The 19,524-nt window shown below is 35.2% G+C and overlaps 1 long non-coding RNA gene across 5 annotated transcripts in view; it reads left to right on the top strand.

Annotated features, from left to right (window-relative positions):
- The window catches only part of LOC139079233 (uncharacterized), a 32,208-nt gene extending 25,183 nt beyond the window's left edge, over positions 1-7,025 (top strand). For 3 of the 5 annotated variants that reach the window (XR_011532650.1, XR_011532651.1, XR_011532652.1), the window contains 3 exons: positions 198-337; positions 1,701-1,808; positions 1,914-7,025. This is a non-coding gene — a long non-coding RNA (uncharacterized lncRNA). The remainder of the gene's footprint in view (positions 1-197; positions 338-1,700; positions 1,809-1,913) is intronic. The other 2 variants (XR_011532653.1, XR_011532654.1) reach the window with 1 other exon arrangement.
- Positions 7,026-19,524: the final 12,499 nt, after the last annotated feature.

Here is a 19,524-nt window from a genome sequence, read left to right as displayed (position 1 = left end):
AAAAGATGTGAAATAAAAAGACAACCAATGTGTCTAGAGAGTAGGAAACAACAGAGCCAGGTCATTGTAAAGGTAAAAAATTTTTTTTTTGTTTTTTTTTTGGAGGAAGATTAGCCCTCAGCTAACTACTGCCAGTCCTCCTCTTTTTGCTGAGGAAACCTGGCTCTGAGCTAACATCCGTGCCCATCTTCCTCTAGTTTATACGTGGGACGCCTACCACAGCATGGCTGCCAAGCACTGCCATGTCCGCACCCGGGATCTGAACCAGCGAACCCTGGGCCACCGAGAAGCGGAACGTGCGAACTTAACCGCTGCGCCACCGGGCCGGAGCCGTAAGGTAAAAAATTTTGAGTTTTAAACTTTTAATTTAGATATAATGGAAAGCCATTGGAAGTAGGGAAGTTATATGATCAAATTTTTCTTTAGAAAGATTATTATGCACAACTAGAAGGACCCACAACTAAAATGTGTAACTATGTACTGGGGGGATTTGGGGAGAAAAAAGCAGGAAAAAAGCGAAAAAAGAAAAGAAAGATTATTATGGCTGATGTATGGATGATGAACTCTGATGGTGGGAAGTACCAGGTGCAAAAGTTAAGATATTAAAACCAGTTAGATATTATTTTGTGGGTAATATATGTCTATCAGTGGGAAATGATAAGATTTAAGATATCTTTTGAGGCACAGTCAAGGGGATATGGTATGAAAAGCAAAAATAAAGAATGAATAAGGAATGAATTACTATATTTTTGGTCTGAGGCAACTGATGATGTCATTTATTTTGCAAGGAAAATTTTGTGGTGAGTGCATTGGATGGGAAGAAGGTTTAGAACATGTTTTGGACTCAATAAATTTGGTAGTATTTAACTCCTAAGTAGAGATACCAAAAAGATATTTGAGTATGTGTCTGGATTGTAAGGAAGAGGTAAGGGTTAGAGATATAAATTTGAAATTCATCAACCTAGAGATTGGTCTTAGATCTAGATAAAATTTCCTAGATAGAGGGTATAAAATGAGAAAAGAATTCAGAACAAAGACCAAGATCACAGCAAAATTTAGAGACCTAGTCGAGGAAAAGGAACCTGAAGGAGGACAACGTGAGAATGTAGAGCCATGGAAGGCTAGAGGACACCATGTTTCGTGAAGTGGAAGTGGGGAGTGTTCAACAGCGTAAAGTTTTGCTGAGAGTTCAGTAAAATAAGGGACAAGTTTTTTTCACAACCTTTAATCCTAGTGACCTCGAATGCTCCCCATAGTGCAGTGGGATAAAAGCCCAGCTGGAGAAGGTTGAAAGAGAATGGGAGGAGACAAAATAGAGACAGCCTGCATTGATCACTCAAAGGGAGAGTTTTAATATGAATGGGAAGCAAATAATTACTGTGGATGATTGGAGGAAAATGTAGAGTCAAGATATTATGACGAGGGTAAACGTGACAGAGTTTTAAGTCAATGCGATTAACTCAGTAGGGAGGGAGAAAATGTTGATGCAGGAGATATAGGAGCCAATTTCATGAATAACATTGTTGGCAATTTGAAAGGACACCACAAACAGAGCAGCACAAATGAAGGATTCCATTTAGAGGGCAAAAGGGACATATCCACTGTAGCAAGAGGGGAGTCAAAATATATGGTACAGGTTTATAAAGCTGGCAAAATAGTGGCAGTTCTCATGTGATTTTTCCTAATGAAACATGTTGCAGTGCCATCAGCTCAAAGTTATGACAGAGGGTCGGGAAAGAATGAGAGAGATTCGAGAAGAAGGAAGTTGCCAAGAGTCCTCTTTGAGAATAAGAGAATGAACCTACCAGGCAAGTATTATAGGATTGTCTGTCAGTGTTTAATATCCATTTGAGGTTTGTGGTTATAAATTTGAAATGAATCCACTCATCAGAGTTTTTCTTTTTTTCACTCAGCAATGTTCTGATGCTGTACGTGGTTGCGACATGGGTTTGTCAACCAGAACTTCTTGGGAAAAAAGAGAAAAAAGGTTAAATAAATTTTCAAGCAAGCGTCTTTAAAATATGGACTCTGATCTGAGTAAGAATATGAAGACCTGAGGACAAGGCATGATGGATACCAAGTCTTAGGGTTAATGGATTGAAAGTCTCAATGAGTTTAGGCTCTGAGTGGGCAGTAAGTGAGCTGGAGGAAAAAGAGAAAATATTTAAAGAGTAGAGTGTTTGAAGCAGATTTCACAGGCATTGCAGGTCTAGTGATGATTTACGTTAGAATCTCCTTGAGAGTGTGATTGTAGTTGTGTGTAAAGAATATTACTGACGCAAAATAAAAATCAAGGGGTACAGAAGCCATGCCATAAGAAGCCACATACTAAGTGATAAAGTTATTTTTTATGAAAAAAAAGATGCTTTTTAAATTAATGATTGCTTACCTACTTTCTACCTCAATACAACTAAGGGATATAACACAACATCATCATTCATACTATACTGATTCTCAGAGAAGAGATGCATAGGGGCCACGGCCTCTCAGAAGGTTACTTTTACAATGTTGTAAGAAACGTAAGACATTTAACATTTGGGCAAGTCCTTCCTCTGAACCATTCCTAGGTAAACAGTACTAACTCCTGCTTTTGTTATAGGAAATTCCTTAGTGTTATTCTAAAATGCATGAAATGATATTCCTCTATTATGGAAATTTAAGATTGTGAGATCTCTCCATAGGTTAGAAAAATACAGGATTTACTGTCTTCCAAATAGGCTGTCATCAAGGTGAATATCACTCCAAGCATGGACAACGATGTTGGTGAAATTCCAAAATGATATCCAGAGTATTTCCATGGCTGATTTCACATTGAAAATACCATACAGAATATCGATTGCTATATATGTAAGCATTTGAGCCTAAGCTTATTTGTATAAAGTTTAGATTAGATTTGATGAGGGAGGAGAAAGGTGATTTGCTTTAAATAAATGAATAACTATGTTTTGATGCCAAACTATCATGCCATTTTATCCTCATGCTTTGAAATACCATTCTCATATATCATCCCAATTTTAGAGCTGAAGAAGCTGAGACTTTACATAGACAAATGATTGCTTGACATGACAGTGATTAAGTGATAGACCTAGAATTTGGACTCATGCTTTCCGACTCTCAAACTCACTGTGCTCACCATTATATGACAGATGCCTTGCTGGCCACAAAGACTATGGTTTCACTGTTTTAGGGTTTGGTTTGGACACTTGTAATACTAACTGAGAATACAGATAATAGAGTAGAAATCTCATTTTTTGTAACAGCAGAATTTTCAGATGTCTTAATAAGGCTACCGATGAGCTGGTAAGCAGGAAAAACACTGCAATAGTATAACTATGCCATAATATTAATCTAAACACAATAGAAATGCATTTCTGTTTTTCTTGGTTAGCTCATAAAGAACATGTCTAGATTGTTGTTTTCTTTATCCAGTCCTAGAAAGAGAAAACATCAGCATCCCCAGTGTACAGATGAAATATCAGACTCACAGATATACAGTTACTAGTCTTGGAGCCAAGTTCCAGCAAGCTCCTTCCTCTGACCACCACCCTCACAATTGCCACCACCACACATATACTGTGACATCTCTGAACTCTTCAGATGCCTCTGGTAGTGGATAATACATGCATTCTGACCACAACAAATGCCCAGATCTCTTCAATTTCCTCTGTATGGTTTCTTATTTCTGGTGATGTGCACTCCTTTATTCTGTAAACTCCCAAATGTCAGAGGCTGTGCCTTCTACTTCCTATAAAATTCTTGACACCTTACAGTGGATTGACCAACATATGCTCCTAACAGTCAGATAAGAAGATGAATATTAACACAAATGTTCTTTATCTTTGAACATATGGATCAAACTTTCTGCAGCCTCATTTTCACATTCCATCTGAGTGCACAAGTCATTAGAAACAACGCATTGACATAATGTGGAATGTCTGTTCATTTGTGTGGACAGACGGAGAGCCCCATCCAGACAACTGTGTAAACATTAAATGGTAACATAAAATAAACTCTTAACGTTATATATGAACACTGAAATCAGTATATTTTGTGAAGTGGTGAGTGAAAGGGAAGTTCAAAGATGTGAATATTTAGGTATTTAGGCAGAGGAATAAAGGTGTGGTACAGATGTGGGACGTTGCTGTATGTTTTAATTAGTCATTGACTAGTTGGGGGATAGAATGGGATTCTAGAAGCTGTTTGAGTGAAGGAGAATGGATTGTGTGGTGACCTGGTCATGGTATGGTTTGAGAGTAGGCTAACAAAGGAGGAAAGGGAATGATGGTTTAACAACAACCAAAAAAAGTGTATAAAATATAGAGTGGGAATCTGGGGGGGAAAGCGAGAGGTGCTTTAGTACCTTCTGGGGTCTACAACATAGAATGTAGACTGTGTGAGGTTCAGAAGTAAAAAGGAGAATGTTAGCAAAACTGGAAATACTGACACAGTTCTCTCACTCTGTCTCTGCAACAAGGACCATTTATTCATCCTGTAACCAACATTAGTTAGCACCTTGGCCAGATGAATGGAAAAAGTGAATTGTGGTACATGGAAACAAACATGTAAATGTATCTTTTCTCTGTTGTATTGGCCCCCATGGAAGATGTTCTCAACTTGTCTAGTACTGAAAGTTCCAGTATTGCATCTAGAAAATCCTTGACCCTGGACTTTGACATATGTAGAGACATGTATGGAGAAACTCATAATTAAATGTGGGTAAAATGTAAAACAGTTTTCACTAGTTGTAAGTGTCCATTGCAGTTTGAATAAAATTAACACTTTTTTCCTATGGCCTCCAAGACGCTGTATTATCTGGTCTCTGTTTACCTCTATAAACTCATCTTGTACCATTCACTTTCTTTTTTACTATGTTTTCTGTCAATGTGTAAAATATATCAAATGAGTTCACGAAAGTGAGAGGTTCTACTTAAAAACAAGAAAGGAAGTAGTCAAAGAAAAATAATGTGCCCATAGTCTGTGCATCCTTGACACTATTCAGTGCAGAGGCAGCGAGTACCTTGAAAAATGGCCACGGACATTTTAGTTCTCAAGCAAATGGTGCCTTTAGTGGGTGGAATAGTGACCTGAAATAATGTTTATGTCCCTGGAAATTGAATGTGATTTTGTTTGGAATAAAGGTCTTTGCAGATATAATTAAGAATCTTGAAATGAGATCCTCCTGAATTACCAAGGTAGGCCCTAAATCCAAGCATCCTTATAACACAGAAGAGGAGAAGACAGAAACAGAGGAGAAAGTGTTGTGAAGACAGAGGAAAAAATGGGAGTGATGTGGCCACAAGCCAAGGAACCCAGGGAATGCTAGCAGCCACCAGAAGCTGGAAGAAACAAGGATTGATTCTCCCTAAAGCTTCCAGAGGGAGTGTGGTCATGCCAATACCAGGATTTCAGACTTCTGTCCTCTAGAGCTGTGAGAGAACAAACTCCGGTTCTTGTAAGCCACCCAGTTTGTGGTCATTATTTTTATAGCAGCCCTAGGAAAATAATATGGTACCTGAAGATAGAGATAGATGTATCAGGCATTTAGGACTTTAGCCATCAAGATTATTTAATTAACTCTCTCTGCTCTAAAATTATGCTCAAAAAACATTTCATTGCATATTAAGTAGTTTTCTCAGAGGTCTATAAGACTCCACTATTGATGGCTTTCCCCTCCCCACTTTTTGATGGGGGAGGAAAGACAATCAGTTTAATAATCCATGAATTAAAAGTAGGTAGTTGCTTATGTGACAGGATTATTTTCTTGCTCCAAATTGCCCCCTTTTGCCTGTCCCCCAAATATATATTCCTAGGTATATTCTTTACCTTTCTTGCTCCAAATTGCCCCTTGCTCCAAATTACCCACTATGCCTGTCTGCCAAATACTCATTTATAGGTATATTCTTTTGAATTACAGAACAATTTTCCAAACTTTCCTACTAAAATATGAATAATTTACTCCAAAAAATTTTATTTTTAACATATATTCTAATCGTTGTTTCATTAAGAGGCAAGAAATGCAGAGCAGTTTAATTGATAGTGTGGAGATCAGAAAGAAGATGAGTAAATAAAAAATCATTGGCAACTCAAGTTCACACTCTAGAAAATGAACCACTTTGTAGCCCTTGAATACAAATGAGATCTCATTGATAGAAAACAGATTTTTCCTAATGGTCTATCATTAGAAACATTCCAGTCTTTCTTAAGAGATTTAAAAAAAATAGACTGATTCGGTGAAACAGAAGAGAAGTAGGTAATGCAACTATACTCTGGGTAGGAAAAGACAATGGAGAAATCCTATCTTTTTTGTGTAAGACCTACCTCATAATAGCAATAGACTGGAAATGTTGCTTTGTTAAAATGTCTTCCTGAGGAATTGGAGAAGACACACTTTTGCCAATAGCATTCTTCTCTCTTGGAATACAACCAAACCTTGGAGAGAGTAAACAGGCGGCATCAACTGGCTATATGATATACACAGTACCACAGGGCATTATATCTAAGAGGTTGAGATCCTGATGTTTGGAGTCAACTGGTTGTATTAACTCCTAGTTATATCTCTTTATAACTTATGTCATTATGAATTACTTTCTTTCACAAACATTTTCTTCATCTGTGAAACAGAGACATTCATAGCACTGCTGTATGGTTTAATTCATCAGTATCTGTATATCACATCACAGAATCAGGTACATATTGTATACATTTCATTAAACGGTGGGCTTTATTATCATCTTCATCATAATCACCATCACCCATTTTTCCTTACAAGATTTTGCAAATCAATATGGAAAGATATGAAGTTGACTGTCTTTAATGAAAGACCTTGGAGGTTAACTACATGAGATATGTACTTAGTGAGTGAAGTCCTAGAGATTTGCAGGTTTCAGGAGAGGAGGTTCCTTTCTCCAGGTTTCCCCAAAAAGATCAACTGCACAGCATTCAATGATCCTGAATGGTTGGCCTTAATGGCATACACTGATGTTGTACATGTTATATTGATTGGAAATGCCAGCTCAATAAAGCACTCTGACTACATTTTTTGCTCCTATGTCAATTTCTATACAGTCTCAAATTCAGAGCTCCGATTCTTGCTAACTTGTTCGCTTTTAATCTGTTCTATGACCCCATCTCTTTAGAGCCAGAATATAATACATGTTTTTTTTCAAGTGAACACATTTATCCCTTAGCTGAGAGGCCAATTAACTTAAAATGTATTATAATCAAAGTATTTACTGTTTCCTTTTTGATAAATTGGGAATGCGGCTTTTTCAAGCTAGTTTTGTACACAAGGTTGAATAGCTTTAGGCCCAATAATCATTAATATTGCATACTACTATACTTTACATCCACAATAAAAATTTTTCAACAACAACTTAAAATTGTACATGTCAGTGCTCTATCCAAAATTCTCTCCTTCAATTTCTGGTAATCAATCTATTTGGGCCTAGAAGTGTGACAGCTATACTGCTGCTAGTCTGAATTCCTGCAATATCTGTTCGTCCTGTTAGCTAGGTTGTTTTTTATTGTGAATGATCATTTCCTTTTTGTCCATTCTTTCTTTTCTAGAGGAGCAACCCTCCCTCTGCTTATGTCAATGTTATTTTACACCATTTTCAATGAGCAACTATCTAATTTTCCTAATGGTTCAGGGTCTGAACTTTTGTGTCAGTCAGACATGGATGGAGGTACATAATGTTTCCAGCTTCCTTTGCCCCTAGAAATCTGATTCCTGGGTTACATCTGTGGCAGCGAGATTATACTTATAGTTAATAAAAATTCCTCAAATATTCTAGAATCCATTTGTCTGGCAAGGATTGTTTTTAGTTTTTATATATATTTTAGTAGGTAACTAAAGAAGTTCCAGTAAAAGATTTAGCCAAATACTATTTTGAACCAGAAGACCTAATAGAGTTTCAGTACTGACTTTGAAATTAGATAAAAATGGATCTAATCAAAATAACCATTCTACTAATGGTGAAATTTCTTACAGAGACAAAAGAGAGAGAGAGAGAAAAAAAGCAGAGATTCGTTATATTTAGAAAAATTAAGAGGATAGGAAGAAATAGTAAAGGATATAGCATCAAGGCAAAAAAGATGACATATTCAAGAGCAAATATATTAATTAAAGCAATAAATATGAATGGATTAAATTCCACTATTAGAAGATAGATCGGACCAAAAACAAAGTCCAAGTGTATGGTATTTTCGAGAGGTGGTCTAAAACAGATGATACAGAGAAACTAAAATCATTTCATGATTATATGACCACAATATATCAGGAAAGCACGTAAATGAAGAAAACAATATTAATATTAAAAAGTAGACACAAGCAAAAAGTATAAATGAGACAGATAATTTCCACTCTTGACATTCAAATATAAACCCAAAAAACTGGATAGCTCTTTGCAATAAATACGAAAAAGTTAAATATTATCACCTATAGAATATTAAAACTATTTTTAAAAAGCCTAAAAGAAGAAAATTCAAAAAGGAAAAATATAATTAGGTAATTTTCAAAAGAGAAATATAAATTACCAATAAAATAAATAAATATTTAATTTTACTACCACTAAAATGCATTCTACTTAATTATGGAGCCTCTCAATGCTTATCAAGTAGTCTCTCCAAAGCTGACAGATGGTAGCGTAAATTTTATTACTTTTCTGGAAAGCAATTTTGCAGTATATATAAAAATCACAAATCATTTGGCTGTGATATTCTTAGAAAGATTTATATTTAAATTTGTTAAGTATGTAATTATTCAAAAGTCCATAAAGTTGGAAACAAGCAAAACATCTAACAATATAGGGTTTTAAAAATAAATGATAGTAATGATATCTGTTATTTATATAGTGTGTATCATGTTCCAGGCATTATTTAAATTGCTCTACATATATAAAACTATTTAATTAGAAGAACACCCCATGAAGTAGACATTGTTTTTATGCCTAGTTTTCATATGTGGAACCCAAGGCAGTGAAAGATTCAGGAATTTGCTCAAGCTCACATGTCAAGAGTGGTGAAGCGATGACTAAGGCTCAGGTAATCTACTCTGGAGCCCAGGTTCATAACCTCTATGATACAAAGTTTTTAAAATGAAAGCATCCATTATTATGGAATAATTTGCATCTCCATGGAAAGTATGCTCTTAAGAGATTTGCCTTATAGTATGAGAAAATGTCTAGATATAGGTAAAATTTTACTTTGTAAGATATACATAAAGCTAAGATAGGAATGATTTATAGAAAATGTGTTGCCAGAGAGAAAGGAATAGATTACTCACAATATTTTTATATCTTATGAGTTTCCCAACATTTTTAAAATAAAATTATTTTAATAAAAAAATAATTATGGCAATAAATGATCAGTATATTGTACCATAATCTATTATATCATATCTTTATCATCTAATAATACTGACATATTGAACAGCCAAGTAAACAGCACGAGAGGTTCCCAGAACAGTGCCTATAAAGTATATATTCATTTATTCTTATTCATGATCCTGTCTATTATCCAAAACCACTCTGAAAAAAATTGGTGGCAACAAATCAAGGTCTAAATATAAATAACAGTCTAGTTACAGCTGAAGAGAAAGAGAAACTAGAAAAAATCTTGCTGAACGTGTAGGTAACAAAGAAAACTTTCCCGGGACTTTTAGGCATACCACAAGATTAACCCACATAGGAAATAATATATCTCAGTTTTTCTACTTCAATACACTTTGTCAGATTTCACAGGTCCAAGATACTCTTCTAAGATGTTGAACCATCAATCTCCGTGTTCTCCTTCTCCCTTCTCCCCTCCATCTCTCATCTAGCTCCCTTTGTCTCTCTCTCCATTTTTCTTTTTGTTTGTCTTTTTGCTAAGGAAGATTCACCCTGGGCTAACATCCGTGCCAATCTTCCTCTACTTTATATGTGGGTTGCCAGCTCAGCATGACTGACAAGTGGTATAGGTCAGAGTCTGAGATCTGAACCTGTGGATCCGGGCTACCAAAGTGAAGCATGGGAACTTAACCACTGCGCTACGGGGCCGGCCCCTCTGTTTATTTTCTAATGCAGAAGTGCAGAAATTAGTTGAAGAGGAATAAAACCCATTTACCAGAGAGCCACAGGCCTCTCACATTTTTCTTGCCATCCTCAGGAGAAAAGGGTTTTGTACAACAAACACAAGAACCTAATTCTTGATTGGACTTTTTCAAAACCAATACAAAAATATCATATAAATGAATGGTAAGCAGAAACAAGCTCTACAGTAGATATAACAGAAGAACAGAGAAATAAACCTCATATTGAGCTAGGGAGGTTTGGTAAATATTTAGGATTTGAGATATGTCCCTGAGACATGAGTAGATTTCAAAATACACATTTTAAAAGGAATGTGTTAATGAGTATTTGAGGTGAGTAGGGGAATAATAGGGGTACATTCTTTTTCTCTAGAGATGAAATGCACTTATTATTTGGCCCTCTGCCCATATTTATGTTAAACCCTAATTCTATTTACCTAATTTAGAAAGGGTTCATTGCCAGTGTTACTGTTCAAAATGCAAAGTGGACTATGTCACTCTCTGCTTAAAACCTGAGATATTTCCTCCATTTTCTTCGAGTGAAGTTTAGATCCATGATGATGACATGCAAAGCCATTTATAACCCAGTCTTAGCTGTACTAACTACATCCCTTTTCCGACTCCATTCTAATTGCTCATCTCTCTTGCTAGAAAAAGTTCTCAACATTCCATAAACAAGGCAAACTCTTTTAAACTTCTGTTTTCGCACATGGTGTTCTATCTGCCTAGTCCCTTCACCTCACCTGGAACTAAGATTTCCTTGTTTTATTTTTTTTCTATTTATAATTTCAGCTCTAATTGTTGTGCATGAAAAATATTTATATTTGTGAGTTCCTCAAGGAAAGAGACCACAACTTTTCATAGTCATCTTCTTAGCATCCAAACCAGTGTCAGGCCCAAACAATTAATAAAGGATGACAGAATTAAAGATTAAAGGATGCATGCATTTGTTGACAGACAACACTGAAATGAAACAGGTACAGTTGTACAAAATCTACATTTCATTTCTAAATTGCTTAGAAGTGAATACATTATTTTTCCTAAATTTCTAGAAAAGAAAGTTAAAAAGAAAACAACTCTTCATAAAATCTGTCTCTTTCTGCAAAGATCTAAGGGCTATTATTGATAATCCGGCTGTGAATGAGTCACCAGCTTAATCAAGATGATGCACAACCTGAAACGATCTCAGAGGGAACCTGCAAACAGCCGGGAACCCCCTTGCTCACTCATCCATAGATAATCAGTTTGGATGATGGCTGAAATTAATCAGGTAAGATGATCTGTGGCTCTTTTTCACTGTTTTGTCTTTTTTCGGTGTTTTTGCTTTCAGAAAAATGTGCCTTCCCATCACATTCCTGCAGGATTTTGCGTACAGTAGTAACTCCCTACCTGTCTCTTGTATAGGCTCTGGGATTGTGCCTTCCTGTGCAGCCTGTCTTCAGAGCTCCTAATAAGGACATTCCTAGCACCCATTCTCTGACCACATCTCCTTTTATTAGAGTCTTGGAGTAATTTGCCATTTGCTAAGACATGGCAGAATAAATCCTTTCAGTTTATATGCATTTGTTTTTGGTCTTCATGTGTAAGTCTGAATTACTACAGATCCTTAGTCAATGAAACACTCTCATCACTAGCTGCATTAGGTCTCTCATTCCACTAATTAACTTTTTTCTTTTAAATTCATTCCTACTCTTGTTCTCTCTTATATGCAACCATTCTTATGTGTTTAGTGTGCTTGATTTTATTTATATGCAGTCTTATAAAATGCACATTATATAGTGGTGTATGTTTTCTTTTAATTCATTCTGTTTAATTTTATTTCACTCAGCACTATGACTTTCTGTGTTGCTGTGTGCACATTCAGTATATTCCTCCTATTGCTATGCAGTAGTCCACAATGAATATCTACTATCTTTTACTTTATCATTCCCTGAGTGACGGCTACCTAAACTGCCTCCATCTCTTGGCTATGTAAACAGCACCTTAACGAACATCCTGCTATGAGTATGTTCTTGTGTAAACGTTTCCCTGGGTTATATTCCCAGAAACGAGACTGGCGCATCAGAGGGTGTCTACACATACACTAATTTTGGCTAAGCACTGCCAGAATGGCTGCACCAGTCTACACTCAATATCAGTAGTATATGAGAGTATCTACACATCCACAAATACTTGGCAGATACACTTTCTAATGTTTGTCAGATTGTTAGGTGAGAGGGATGTCCTATTGTTTTAAGGTTTTTTTCTTGACAAAATTGAGCATCTATTAACATGCTTCCTTGTCTCTGAGCTTTTCATATCTATAAATTGCCTCTTCATGTTGCTCATTTTTCTAGTTGGATTCTTGTCATTTTATTTTTGATAACCTGGAAAATTTTAGGTTTTATCCATTACCATATTTTTAAAATTAGAAATTTCGAGTATCTTCTCTCTCTTTCTTTTTTTTTTTTTTCCAGTCAGGAAGATTTGCCCTGATCTAACATCCTTTGCCGATCCTCTTTTTTGATTGCTTGAGGAAGATTAGCCCTGAGCTAACATCTGCACCAATCTTCCTCTACTTTTGTGTGTGGGACACCTCCACAGCATGGCAGACAAGCAGAGTAGGTCTGCACGTAGGATCTGAACCCTTGAACCTGGGCCACTGAAGTGGAGCATGCAGAACTTTAACCACTCGGCCACAGGGCCGACCTAGCAAGTATCTTCTCTTAATCTTACATTTCTTTATTAAAATTACTCTTTTTTTATTTCACTAAGGTGAGAGGATTAATTTTGGTGTGATCTTTTTTTTACTGGTAATTTGTATCCTTGTAGTCTTATTTAAAAATATATTTCCCCTTATGGTCATCTATTAATTTTGTAGGTTTATCTTTGACATTTCTATGCTCACAGATAGTGTTCAGTTTTATTTTTTCCTTAGTGAAACTATTTCACCAATACCATCTGCTAAATAGTTTGTCCTTTACCAATTGTTTGCAGTGCCATTTTAATCACAGAGTATTAATTTCCCAAATTGGGAAATTATATATAAATATATCAGTATATATTCCATAAATATACATGGAACTGTTTTTGAAATAACTATTCTATTGCATGTATTTATTTAAGTCCTGTGTCAGGACTTAAATATTGCTTTTATTAATATGACTTTGAGCATCTGTTTTACCATAATTCTTTCCTTTTTGCTCATTTTCAAATTTAAATTAGCACTCTATGCTCCTTAATTCTTCAATACAAATTTTTAAATAAATTTGTCAAAATCTTCCCCAAAATTTATCAGAATCATTGATTTTGATTGTGAGGAACTGAATATACACACAAACAATGTCTAGATTATCTGTAAAGAGAGAATTTTAACACATAATCTGTAGTAACCAGGTTAGGAAACTACCCTATTATCTACAATAATCAGCCCAAGAAACCAGCCTACTATCTCAAGTTAGAGTTGTGGGAAGTCAGACCACTGTTTCTAGTAAACAATCAAGGAAGTCAAACATAACACCTGTAACAATTGGCTCAAAATAGCCACGACTTGATTAATAACTGACAGCTTTCCTAATTTTTGTCCCTGTTTCCAACTTAAGACCAACCAGAGAAAGCCAAATGTGCACCCCTAACTAATCACATAAGATACCTCACTTCTCTTTACCCTGCTTCTGGTTTCCTTAGACCACCAGCCTCCAAATAGAGCACACCTAAATCTTCTCCTTTTCTCCACTGGAAAGCTTTCCTACTCTTCTGCCTGTCTTTGAGTCTCTGCCAAGATGCAAGTGATGGTGGCTAACTCCCTTGGTATAGTAAGCTCTGAAAAAATAGCCTTTGCCTGTTCTCATTTGATAGATTCATTTATTTCCGCAATTTTGTTAAATGTATAGATTAATCTGGGAGAAACTGAAAGATTTATAATGAATCATTCCACCCAAAAACGTGGAATAAATTTCCATTTATTCAGAATATATTTTATTTGCATTATTTTAAAGTAATCTTCATAGATGTGTAATCTTTATCAAGTTAATAATTTATTTATATTTGTTTAACTCTGTTTTTCCTGCTTAAATCTACACTTCCTTAGAGGGAGGTTCTAGAATTTCCAACCTCAATTTTTGAGCATGTCTCTTCAATTTTGGCTGCTATCTATTTGATGTTGTATTTTGGGTTTTTTATGGTTTGAAAGGTTATATATTCTTCTGATATTTTCCATTTAGCAGTATACTGCCATCTCTATTTGTCTTTCATGATATTTTTTCTTTAATTCTATTTTTCCTGATATCAAAATAGTAAAATTTCCTTCTTCCTCTCTCCCTTTTATTCTTTCTCTTTCTTTCCCTCCTTTCTTTTTCCTCCTCCCTCCCTTTCTCCCTCCTTTCCTTCCTTCCTTCCTTTCCCTAATTGCCTGGTATAAATTTTTCCATCCCTTTATTTTTCCTTTTGTTTGTGTTTTTATAAATAAGATTTCTTAGATTTTATGTTAGCTACAATTGATATTCTCTGATGTTTATTAGTTAATGTGAAATGTATATTTACTGTAGTTGCTGATATATTAAAAATTCTTTGTCATCTGATTTCATGAGTTCAGTTTCTTGTACTTTATCTTTTGTATGTTCTCTTCTCCTTTCCTTCATTTGCTTACATTGTTTTTTCTTCTAACGTAAAAATTTTATTTTCTATTTTTTATATTAATTGTTTACTGAAGACCCATACTCATATTTATTAACCTATCTAGATTTCTTACATTCATCAATGACTATGTCCTCCCCTAATAAGACTGGCACTTTAACTTAATCTCTTATTGTCTTTTTCCCTACCTTCTTACTCCTTCCTACATAAAGACCTGGTTCTAGATGTTTTATGGTGAAATGTTTTCTTTTATTTTACCCTTAACTTTTTAGACAATAGTAAAGTTTCTTAGGTTATTTTATTGTCCTTACTTCCATATATCTTTCAGTCTTGTCCTAAATTTATTTCTCTTATTCAAATCTTCTGCTAGGAATGTTTTCAAAGTGGATTTGTTTGCAAAATTTCTGAGAATATTTTCCTTTATTATGCCCTCATATTTATTTATTTATTTATGTGCTTTCTATAAAAAATTGATTATCCTAGGCTTGACGTTGTTAATGGCTTCGCTTTTGTCTAACATTCATTTAGGATACATACACATTAATTAACTTCCTATTGGTGTGCTAAGTTTGCTTGAGGTGTTTTTTGTTTTGTTTTGTTTTTTTGGTGAGGAAGATTGGCCCTGAGCTAACATCTGTTGCAAATCTTCCTCTTCTTGCTGGAGGAAGATTGTCATCAAGCTAACAGCTGTGCCAATCTTCCTCTATTTTGTATATGAATCACCACCACAGCGTGGTTTGATGAGCAGTCTGTAGGTCCACACCCGGGATCTAAACCCATGTGAATTTAATCACTATGCCAGCAGGCTGGCCCCTGCCTGAGTTTTGAAGTGACCCTAGTGCTAGTCTGCCCAGCATCTGTGTTTCTTTGTTGCCGCTCTGGTAACAGACTCCCCTGTGGCCAAGGGGTTGGGTGTCCATAGTGGTTGTACTTGGTTGATTGGCATATGACCCAAGATGTACTAGTCAGGTACTTCTCCCCATGTTTATTCCATATTTTTTTCAGTTTTATTTATTATATGATATATGTAAGTTCAAGGTGTACCTTGTGATGATTTGCTATGTGTATATATCCAAAATGATTACCATAAGGTTAATTAACACCTTCGTCCTCCATAATTACCTTTTTTTGTGTGTGGTAGTAACAGTTAAGATCTACTCATAATGCTTTTCAAGTATATAATACAGGATTGTTAATTATAGTCACCATGTGGTACCTTAGAAGCCCAGAACTTATTCATCTTATAGCTGGGAGTTTATACTCTCTGACCAACATCTGTCCATTTCTCCCACCCTCCAGCCCCTGGTAACCACCATCCTACTCTCTATGAGTTCATGCCCTCATGTTTAAGTGACAGTTTGGGTGACTATGAAATTATATGCATGTGTTTTTTTCCTATCTAATAATCATAATTATGCAGATGCCTATCATCTTCTTGCATTTGAAGTTTCTCTTGATTAAGATAAAAGGTATACTGAGTAATTGGGGCTTGGAGGCAGGAAATGATCTTCCCCAAAATATGAAAGACAAGGAACAGCAGAATTTAAGAGTTCTTCCCCAAACTAAACTCCCATTCCTCATCCCAAGCAGCTGCTACCAGCAGTCCGTTCCCCCAAGATGAGTGTGCGAGACTTTACTCTTTCCAAAGACATACTTTTTTAAAACCTATTTGAATCTGTGCTCTCTTTCACTTCTTCTGTTTCACCAAGGTTGGTTTTAAAAACTTATCAGCAAGATATATTGTTTATAAGAGAACACAGGAGTCCACACTTAGAGGACTAAATGGCGATATGAGAAAAGCAGACACATCCAGATGGACAAGTGTATGGGAAAACAGATTATTATATTCTCCTTCTGTTCTTACTCTTCATTTTCCTCAATCTATTTCCTGAATACTTTAGAATTTTTGTGCAAAAACAACTGTTTTTAGCTGTGGCTAGATGATGCTATTCATTGTTTTTATATTCGTTTGTGCTATTAGTTGAACTAGCAATGAAAGGCCACTTAAAATTATTTTGCTTTCAGTAACCATGTTAAGTATTGCCAACCTGTAGCTTATAACAAAGTCTTCATAACTGTGGAGAAAATAAAGATTAGAAATAATATGCAAAGAGTAGTGTCAGCCACTACCAAGGATTTCACCCAAATCTTCTAACAGTTATGGAATCTACCTGATAAAGAATACCTGGCTTCCATTTATGGACTAAATGGTATTATTTTGCTTTCTCCCTGGGTAAACAGCTGATGCATGTGTAATAGTTGTTCAGAGAATATGCAAACAACAAATATGTTAGTTTTTCAGAGAACATGCATTTAAATTAGTCATCTTGTATTTAAAATTCCAATGGACACCATCACCCACAGAAATGACCTCTGAAATTGCCAACAACAATAACAAAAGGAGTTTGTAATAAAACTTTAAAAGAGCAAATACAGAACACAGCCAAGTAATGCTAATTAACTGGTCTTCAACACCTATAGTAGTGAGACTAAAATAATTTTTTTCTTTTTAGTTTCTAGGACCTGATTCTATAATAAGAAATATTAGAGGATATCAAAAAATAAAGCAAAAAGTGATATGTGCATGAATAAAACCATGCATTTATCGGTAAGATATTTCCTATTGTACAGCATGATGTGTATGCTATTTTTTGCATCTTTAATAATAATTCATAACTATATGCACTTGACACCTTACAAAGATCATTCTAATTCCATTTCTTCTTTAATTCTCACAAGAATGTGATGTGGGTGTTTTCATTGTGCTTGCTTGATAGAGGAGAAACTGATTCAGAGAGATTAGTTAATGTTCCAAAGCTAACAAGAGGTGGAGATGGGACTCTGTCCTCCCCTCTAGTTCCAACATTCAAACCCCGGTATATCATGGACATTCAAAATATTAATGACTAGTATGCATAATAAATCTGAGACTTGTTCTTTCTTATGGATCTTTTCCTATCAATCAATATATTATTATACATCTAATTTTAGTGTTGAATGCCTTTACAATAAATCCAAAGCATTTAAGTATTAAAATCCATGAAGAGTATATATTCATAACTGTCATGCAAGATGTTAGATTAGCCAGATCACATCATTCTTTATTTCCATGCCATTTACTAGTATGTAGTCTTGACAACACTCCTTAGCCTTCCTAAATATTTATATCCTCATCTGTAAAATGGGTACTAGTATTACGGATGTTAATAATATTTACGTAGAACAGAGCCAAGCACATAGTAAGCCCTTAATAATGGATTAGTTCATGCCTTTATTAGTAATAGTAGCTTCCTTCTCATAGTTATCATCAACATCTCAACATCACTCTGCTGGTTGAGTAATAGAGAGAATGCTAGATCTGGGCTTTCATAATTCAGCTGGGATCATTTACCAAGTGTTTAAAAAAAAAGTCTGAGTGTAATTTCATGACTAGATAGAATAACAAACTCATTAGAATCATGTTATTGAATAAAGTTGTATTTCATTTCTGACACATCAATTTTGAATGTATTATTTAAAAACTTCTGTAGGACTCTGCTGTTCTCACATCCACTTTTTGATGATAACAAGCAAAAATGTAGGCCTAATTTTTCAGAAATTTATTTTTAGACTTTTATATGTAATTTTTTAAGATAGTTTAGGTTTAAAATGTAAAAATAAATGAGTCACTTGTTTGCATTCCCCGTGGGTATTCATATGATACACAATGTTCTTTAGAGAAATTTACCTATAATTCACAGAATATATGATATCAAGAAGTGTTAGAACTGAAAATTGGGAGTTGCTTATTTAAAAGCCACATCACAGTTTGTCACGAATCATAACACATTTTGGCTGTAGCTTTTTTAGATGAATATAATATCTCACTTGTTTTAAAGTTTTTCTTCCCTAAAAATGTCCTGAGGCATCAATTCACAGTATGAACTAATGGCAATAATTTTGTTCTAAATCCCTGAGGAAAAAATATATCAGAATGTTGCCCAGGAGTCACTTTTTAAAAAAAATCTCCTACAGAGGAATTATTTGAAAAATGGTGCTTCTAATGACATAGATGCGGTCTTGTAATCTGAAGTTAAGTTTGTTGTTCTTTCAAAGGCAAAGCTTTATTTACGCCCTGAAAATGCAAAAGCATTTGGAAATCTCTTGATTGACTTGGGCATTTATTTGACTCTGCATCAAATAAATAACCAATCGAAAACAACCAGGCATTCCGGGCTGTCAATCTTCACCTCTGAGGTGAAATCTCATCAATAAAAGGCTGATGTTGGAAGCTGTGAGTGACATCTAACTAAGGGGTGCAAAGTGCATGGCTGTATTTTTGACACCATTCCTCCCACACAACTGTCAGCAAGTCTAAATGAAGCTGAAAGTCTATAGGTTTCAATGACGGATGAAGATATTTAAGCCACATCAGAGAAGCGCAGAAGCAATCAGCTTTGCAGTTTGTTCCGATGCCTATATATTTGTGTTCTCTCATTTGATTTGCTTAACCATCTTCCTATGCCACTGTAGATACTAAGGTATAAAATTCATATGCATTTTTCCTATGCAATATGCCACACAGTCCCCTAAGAAAGGGTTTCAAGTTGTTGCTATCATAAAATAAATATTCTCTGAGCCAAATCTGCATTTTTTGTAAACCAAACACAAAACATAACCACCTGAAATGTGTTGAGTTTTTAATGTTATTAGATAATATGATGTTTGTATTTTTCTGTAAATCATTTCAGATATAACTTATAGGACTTTATTTCCTTTTACATCCTCTCCCCTCCTACTTTTCCTTGGGCGTGCAGAAGTTAAAGATGTGGGGAAGTAATTGTCGGGTTAATGTTGTTGAG

Source organism: Equus przewalskii, chromosome 25 (genome assembly GCF_037783145.1).
Source record: "Equus przewalskii isolate Varuska chromosome 25, EquPr2, whole genome shotgun sequence".
Lineage (NCBI taxonomy): Eukaryota > Metazoa > Chordata > Mammalia > Perissodactyla > Equidae > Equus > Equus przewalskii.
The sequence above is the reverse complement of the archived record's forward strand: the minus strand, read 5'-3'. Positions and strand labels throughout refer to the sequence as shown.